At 46.9% G+C, this 7934-nt stretch overlaps 1 non-coding gene across 1 annotated transcript; it reads right to left on the reverse strand.

Moving 5' to 3' along the window:
- Window positions 1-7451: 7451 nt before the first annotated feature.
- On the reverse strand, window positions 7452-7523 carry TRNAC-ACA. The gene has a single exon. It is a non-coding gene; the product is annotated as a tRNA-Cys (tRNA).
- Window positions 7524-7934: the final 411 nt, after the last annotated feature.

Genomic DNA, 7934 nt, shown 5'->3' on the forward strand with positions numbered 1-7934 from the left:
CCTTTAAAAAGTTCTCATATTTTACCTTTGATTTAAAAAAATTTTTGCCATTAGGTATTTTATACTTTGCGTAGGTCAAAAGTCATGTGCAAAATTAAAAAGCATTGTTCAGATGAGGCCACAAATTATTCTTTGGCCTGCTGAAAATATCTGATATTTTAACAGATTGTACCCAAAAGAGAAGAGTCATGAAAATGAAATACTTTGAGGGAATTCATAGCTTTCCAGCTGGGGAAAATGAGACCTGAAGTAAAAAATTTTGAATGCACTGTTGTTAGCAGATGAAAAGAAAACCGCGTAAGAATTTGTAGAATGGAATAGCTGGCTGCCACAGAGCCCCCGAGAAAGCATTGCATTGCTGAGAACTCCAATGCCTTACCTCTTTCGGAGAGGCAGTTTATAAAGAGCCACCTCATCTACCAGTGAGCCCTCTGCAGGGACTTCTGCTGGTCCCTGGGGTGTCTGGCTTACCATTCAGCATTCCTTGCACCCTGAGATGTGTGCATCAGCATGAAGGAGTTCTCAGAGCCCCAGGGTGTCTGAGTGGTCCTGATAACAGGACGCTCAGGCAGTCTGTCCCTGACCAGCCAACCCATTTGACCCTCCTTGCTTAGGAATTGCTAGCATTTATTTTCTTTACTAATTTGGTATGCAGTCATATTATTTGAAGACTTCATATATTGTCTTTTTATCATTTAAGTTTATAATGGTGATTAATGTATTTCTGTTTTCTCTATAATGGTATTGCAAATTTAATGAGAGCTTATTTACTTATGTGGATCCCTTCCACACCTACGCATGTCTGTTACATGATAACCATTAAATGAACTAAAGAATGATTGAGCTTATGCTCTGTGGTATTGTATTTGGAAGCTGTGTGTTCAATAAAACTCTTTTAGTATAATTCAGCCCAATAGGCATTAATATTAATGAATCTCAATAAAAGGAAGCTATGTTTTTACCTTCTAGCACAAACCATTCATCTTCAGAAATTTTGTTACGATTGTGTGTGTGCATGTCCAGTGGCTGACTTTTCAAGCAGTTATTAGAAGAGATCTGAGTTTTTAGCTTCTGCATTACGATTCGTGTTCAATATTTATGGAAGAGAAGTCTTTCTACAATTATGTAAAAATATTGGTGAGTGAAGGAAATGGCTCCCAGTATGACAGAAGAAAATATCCTAGAGAGATCCACAGTTATCTGCAGTTTCCCCAAGGTTGTGTTTACATAAAAAAGACATTGTTTTATGTTCTAGCATCAAGAGATGATTTTATGATCTAACAGGTTCCACGAAGAACTCTCGTAAGGTGGTTCTCAGTCCCGGCATAACTGCTTCGGAGATCCCAGAGCAATATTAGTCTCTGGATTTATTGGTTTTGCTGCATTCTGTTAGCATCATTCATATTTTTCTCCCAAGGGTACCACTTTCCTCTCTTTTCCTAATACCAAGATATGGAAACTCATTTATGCCGTGGAGTGTGATGCTGGGAAATGAAGGCTTGCTTATTACCTCTCTCCACAGGACCTTTCGTGACCATACGTCGATGTCTGCCGCCTCAGTATAAATAGGCACATTCAGAAATGTGTTCTCTAGTGAAGGACATGTTGGCTTGGTGGAAAGCTCAGGGACTTCGCGTTTGGACTGTGAGTCGGAGCTGCACGTCATGTGCTTACTGGCTGTGTGACCTTGGATAAATTTGCCTCAGTTTTCTCATTTGTAAAACAGACAGTGGCTATTTCTGGGAATAGATGAGATAATAGGGAAAGAGCCTAGAATGGTACCTGGCTCCTCCCAGATGCACAGAATGTTTGTTTTGCAGTGTGATGGGTCCAGTAGGGACACTTAGGGGACAGTGTACTGTCATGCTGTTGCCCTGTTTTGTAAGAGTGACTGATGGCTACGTGACATCACCACACTTCCTGCAAGAGCTGCGGTGTATGGCAGGCAGCTAAGCTGTAGGCGCACACGGCCTTTAGCTCCACCTGAGACTGGCCTCTGGGTCCACCTGTGAAGCAGGAAGGTTGATTATTACTTAAACCCACAGTCCTGTAACCTCCTGGGAAAAGATTCTCTCAGAATGACTCTTGATGGTCAACATGGGTATGCATTTATGCAGCTTCCATTCCCATCGCTTCCTGCAGGCAGTGTTGTTCCTGATTGCCCCAGTCTAGTTTATCACAAGGGAATTGCTTTGCGGGGCAGTGAGCTCGCTTTTGGCAGAAGAAAGAGTCAAACAGAGGCTGGGAGGTTCCCTTGTACACAGTGGTGGCTGGCTCTGGAGTGCCTCCCAGCTCTGGGTTCTACTTTCCTAGTCTCCTGCCTTTCCGCAAGTGTCTCCACCCAGCTCCGACAGAGTGGGTAGCATCAGGAGAAGGGGGAGGGCAGGGATGGGTGTTGTGGGATCTCAACATTTAAGAGCAGACGATGGGGGGCGAGGGAAGAGCATACACTGGGGCCGGGTAGGGGGAGGGAGAACAGTAGAAGAAGAAAAGCTAATGCCTACTGGGCTTCATCCGTAGGTGATGCGTTGATGGGTAAATGTGTGTCGTGGTTTGCTGCACCTATGCAATAAACCTGCACATTCTGTACATGTACGTCAGAACTTAAAAAAAGAGCAGAGGACAAGGAGCCTCCAAGTTCATGTGGAAAAAGTAGTTAGAAAAGCAAAGAGTACTCGGGAAACCAAGAGAAATGAGAACATCAGGAAGAAACGGATGGTCGGCCACAGTCATTGCATTTGGCAACCAAAAGCTTTTGCCAGCAGTGATGGGCGAAGACAGGGAGGGCAGGAGCCAGGCACCACGGCCGGGGGGAAGCGTGGAGACCTGCAGATCCTGGCTTCTCTTTCAACAGCTTGGCTGGAAATAAGGTAGCAGGTTCAAAAGGGGTAGGGTTTTTAAAGGTGGGTGAGACTCAAAAATGTGTGTATTCTAAAGGGGGAAGATAGGGGAAGATGTTGAAGAAAATCTAAATTTTGTACTACTGTTTGTCATTTTATACACGACTTCTTTTTGACTACCTGTCTCTTTTTTTTTTTTTTTTTTCTGTAGAGACAGGGTCTCACCATGTTGCCCAAGCTCGTCTTCAACTGCTGAGATCAAGTGATCCTCCCTCCTCAGTCTCCCTGAGTGCTGCGATTACAGCCATGAGCCACCTGGATTGGCCCCTTTTGTTTTTTTATTCATAGTTATTTTTCTGCTCTTTCTCTTCTCAGCCTCCCTCACTCCTCCCTCCTTCGCTTGCTTTCTGAGGCTTCTGGCAATTCATCTATTAATGAGTTTATTACAGTCCCGTCCTTCTGGAGGCCCTCAGTGCCGCGTGGAATCTGGACCTAGCGACTTCTAATTGTCCATTTAGGAGACTCTTGGTGTCCATTGGTCCAGTTGACTCATTCCCGGCCGTGTGTTAGCCCTCTATAATTCTCTACGTTGTTGCTACAGCATTTATATGTGTCAAGATGTATCTCACAGCATCTTATTCACCCTAATATTAGTGACAATATTCACTAATATTTTCACTTCTGTGCTTAATTCCTTGAAGGTTTTGGGATTTAAGCCCAACCAATTTCTGTGGAGAGCAGTAGCATAGGAAATTAAACACACAAAATAAAAGTTTGGTTTAGAACTGCTATAAAGCCAAATTGGGAAAACGTAGTCACTGTTTTCCAGTAAGTACACAGTAACGGGTGTTTTGGATGGGGAGAGGTGAGTACTGTAAAGATGTCTCTACAATTTTGAAATTTCCTTTTCTGCTCGCTCTTTCCCTTCTCTTCCTCCTCCTTACCCTCCTCCTCCTTCCCTCCTCCTCCTTCCCTCCTCCTCCTTCCCTCCTCAGCCAGTTTGCTATCCAGTGTAATACCCATGGTGGAGACCAGGATGGAAGCTGAAACGTGAGAGGTGTGTGTGGACGGTTGGTGTGGGCGTATGTTCACATTCATAGGTGGAGCCTGGTGTGATGGAGGTGGGTCCTGTAGGCTCACTGGGGACCCTCGGCCCAGCCCCCTTCACAGGGCTCCTGTGGTGCTGGACTGGCCACTGAGACTGCCCTCAGGCACCAGTGACCCCTGGGGTGGGTCATCTGACCCTGTGTGGACAGCATCTCCTTCCTGCAGCTTGTGTGCCTGTTTTCCAGAGATGGGAGCCGTAAACTGTGAAGCTCTAGGGCTGGCAGCCGCCATGGTGCTGCACCCTGGAGAAGACCTGCTTCCAGCAGGAGAGGTTGAGGCCCATGGGAGGAGGCAGAAATGGTAGCTGGTCCCGCTGCCTCCAGGATCCTGAGCTCTCACCACGCTCCTGCCCTTCCCATGGCTTCACTCTTCAGCATTGCCTTGGATTCTTTGACCAAAAACAACCAGTCCATCGCCCTGTTTCTCTTTACCTCTCTTTCCTGAAGCCACTCCAAGTTGGAATTTTTTCACCTGCAAGTGATTGAACGTAGATGTCTTTCTTATCCTTAACAAGGTTAGTCTCAAATGGAAAATAAATGAGGATCACATTTGGAGCCAGTGGTCCTTTGCTAGCTTTTCACACGAGCCACGCTTAGAAGCTGTGCTAGCGCCGCAGGCATGCTGGACGTTCGTGTTGTTCCAGTGTTCACTGCCGTGTCCTGAGACTCTGCCACTGGCAGGATCCTACCTGTGAGGTTCTGGGGACTGCTTCCCCATCCCGCAGAGTTTAGCGTTGCCCCCAGGCTCACAGGTTTCAAGAACCAGGTGAGAGATAGCACCTGGCTCGGCATATGATCTGGTACTTTAAAAAATTTTTTTTAGGCAGGGTCTCACTCTGTGGCCCAGGCTGGAGTGCAGTGGCACGATCTTGGCTCACTGTAGCCTCAACCTCCTGGGCTTAGGTGATCCTCCCATCTCAGCCTCCCAAGTAGCTGGGACTAACAGGCATGTGCCACCATGCCTGGCTAAGTATTTTTTGTAGAGACAGGGTCTCGCAACGTTGCCCAGGCTTGTCTCGAACTCATGGGCTCAAGCAGTCTGCCTGCCTAGGCCTCCCAAAGTGCTGGGCTTACAGGTGTGAGCCACCACATTCGACCATGTTCGTTCTAGAAAAATAAAGCTCTTTAATTACAGGAACGTCACAGTTTACTGCCTTTCTCACTAGCAGCCATGACGTGAGCTCCTGGTAGAAATGAATAGCTCCCTTCCGAAACCTGACTGTTCTTAAGTGTCACATCATGAAGCTTTGGATCTCCTTCCTTCCCTGCAGTGTCCCTCCCTGCACAATTTAAGGAAAACCTTTCTTAGTCCTTCATATTTGGTGCTTGGGTGCTAAGCTTTACAGGGCTCTTGGCTATCCAGCCATGCCCATGAGCCACAAAGTGTTTTCCCCTCAGCTGGGTGTGTTCTTTCATCAGAGCCAAGGTGAGAAGCCACTGTGGCCCCACAGAAGGATCACTGAGAGTGGGCTCAGGAATTCTGGGTTTTGGCTTGCTCTTAATTTGCTGTGCAGCTTTGAGCAATTTACCTAACTTCTCTGGTCACAAAGTCGCTTACTTATGAAAAGTGCTTGAAAGCAAAGTTCCTGGAGGCTCTTCTTTCCTCCTGACCTGTGGTGATTTTAAGTGCTTTCTTGTGTTATGCTTAGCACTTTCTCTCTTCCTGTCAGAATTAATCTCCTTTCCTCAGAAGCTGATGAATTGAAACTCTAAGCCACACATCTTCCTTGCTTGGTCTCACTTGCTTCTTTCCCCCCTCTTTTTCTGTTTTTCCCCTTAAGGCAAAGGCAGAGAAAGAAGATGGAGGCCTAGCAGCCTGGTTGCTAATACAGTTACGACATTCTTCTTCTCAGTCTAGGGGAAGTTACTCTGGCAATTATGAATCCATATTCCTGCCTCGGAACTAACTTTATCCCCCTTTATTATTGTTTCATTTCAATGGGATGGCTTCTTGCAGATTTTTTTTTTAAGTCTTTTTCCCCCCCCCCCCCCTGAAATTTCTTACAGAGACCAACCCCGTTTTCTCTGAATATTTGAAAGTATAGTTGAAACTCAGGCAGTTTGGAAGCAGAACCATGCTGTGATTTCCTCCAGGAGCCGAGGTTCTTTGCACATGGACTGCACACAGGCCTTGTGCTTTGTGGACTGTCAGTTCTGTGCCAGCCTGCAGCTGTCTTTTTATTTTGTTGTGTTTTTTAGAGAAGTTCTCACTCTGGAGTGGAGGCTGGAGTGCAGTCGTGCAATCCCAGCTTACTGCAGCCTTGAACTCCTTGGCTCAGGCAATCCTCCCACCTCAGCCTCCTGAGTGACTGGGACTGCAGGCTTGCATTACCATGCCTGGCTAATTTTTTTTTTTTTTTTTTTTTTTTTAAATTTCTAGTAGAGATGAGGTCTTGCTCTGCTGCCCAGGCTAGTCTTGTGCTTCTAGACTCAAGCCATCCTCCTGCCTCGGCCTCCCAAAGTGCTGGGATTATAGGTGTGAGCCACTGTGCCTGGCCTTGGCAACTTCATCTTCAGTGTGAAATTTATTTACAGCTTTCTTCCTAAAGACTAGTCTTTCCTAATTACCACATGCAGGGGCTTCCGTGCTGCTGAAGGCTGTTGTGCAAGGCATAGTCCAGATAAACTGTCTTGACAGAGAAGTAGCAAATGGGAAACAGGCTGAGGTTGGATGCTGGGGAGATGCCTGGGCAGGATGTCACCACATGGATTAAAATGGAGGTGGGGCAGGGCAGGGCCAGAGGCTAAGCCAGCACAGCAAAAGGGTAGCAGGCCTGTCTGGGCTGTACACAAGGTTCAGTTGGAGGGCCGTCCACAGCAACAGCAGGAAGGGGTTGATCAGGAGGCGTCATGTAAGAACTAGGCAGACAGGGCAGTGGATGATTCCACGTGGAGGGGCCTGCTCTGAGGCTGCTGGTGCTCCTTTGGTGGTCTGAACCTGGCATCCTGTAGCTGACTTCCGTAAGTCACTTGGCATTTGGGCCTCCTGCTCCTTGGCTTAGTCCCTAGTTCCTTGCCATGGGAACGTGAAGCTCTCCTTAACATTTCTCTAAATTCTGGAGTGTGTGTGTGGCTAGGGGGGTTTGTGTTGTCACGATTACTTCTGCCTCAAAGTTCGGGCATCCCCACATGTGCTCTTCTTTTCACACTGAATTGACTCCTTTATTTTTATTTATTTGTTTGTTTATTTATTTATTTAGAGATGGAGTCTTACTCTGTCGCCCAGGCTGGAGTGCAGTGGGCATGATCTCGGCTCACTGTAATCTCCGCCTCCCGGGTTCAAGCAGTTCTCCTGGCTTGGTCTCCTGAATAGGTGGACTTACAGGCACCTACCACCACTCCTGACAAGTCTTTGTATTTTTAGTAGAGATGGGGTTTTAGCATATTGGCCAGGCTGGTCTCAAACTCCTGACCTCAGGTGATCTGCCCGCCTCGGCCTCCCAAAGTGCTGGGAGCTGGGATTATAAGCATGAGCCACTGCACCTGGCCAACATAAAGGAAATTGAGGGAGTACCCAGATTTGAACTGGGGACCTCTTGATCTGTAGTCAAATGTTCTACCACTGAACTCTACCCCCTCTGCTGACTCCTGTCTCATTTTCTATTGAAACCTCACCCATGGCTTTGGTGGCTGATTCCTGCATCCCAGCACTGTGAGGGCCAAGGCAAGAGGATTACTTGAAGCCCAGAGTTTGAGACTAGACTGGACAACAAAGTGAGACCCCCAACTGTACAAAAATATATAAAAAAAAATTTCCTGGCTGTCGTGGTGTGCACCTGTAGTCCCAGCTACTTAGGAGGCTGAGGCAGGAAGATTGCTTGAGCACGGAGGTCAAGACTGAGTGAGCTGTGATGGTGCCCCTGCATTCCAGCCTGGGTGATGGTGCGAAACCCTGCTGCTAAAAAACCAAAAAGCCAAACAAAACAAAGCAAACCCAGCAAAACCTGACCCATAGCACAGGTGAGAATGTCCTAGATTTTCCTGAAGA

Source organism: Mandrillus leucophaeus, unplaced genomic scaffold (assembly GCF_000951045.1).
Source record: "Mandrillus leucophaeus isolate KB7577 unplaced genomic scaffold, Mleu.le_1.0 Scaffold97, whole genome shotgun sequence".
Taxonomy (NCBI): Eukaryota; Metazoa; Chordata; class Mammalia; order Primates; family Cercopithecidae; genus Mandrillus; species Mandrillus leucophaeus.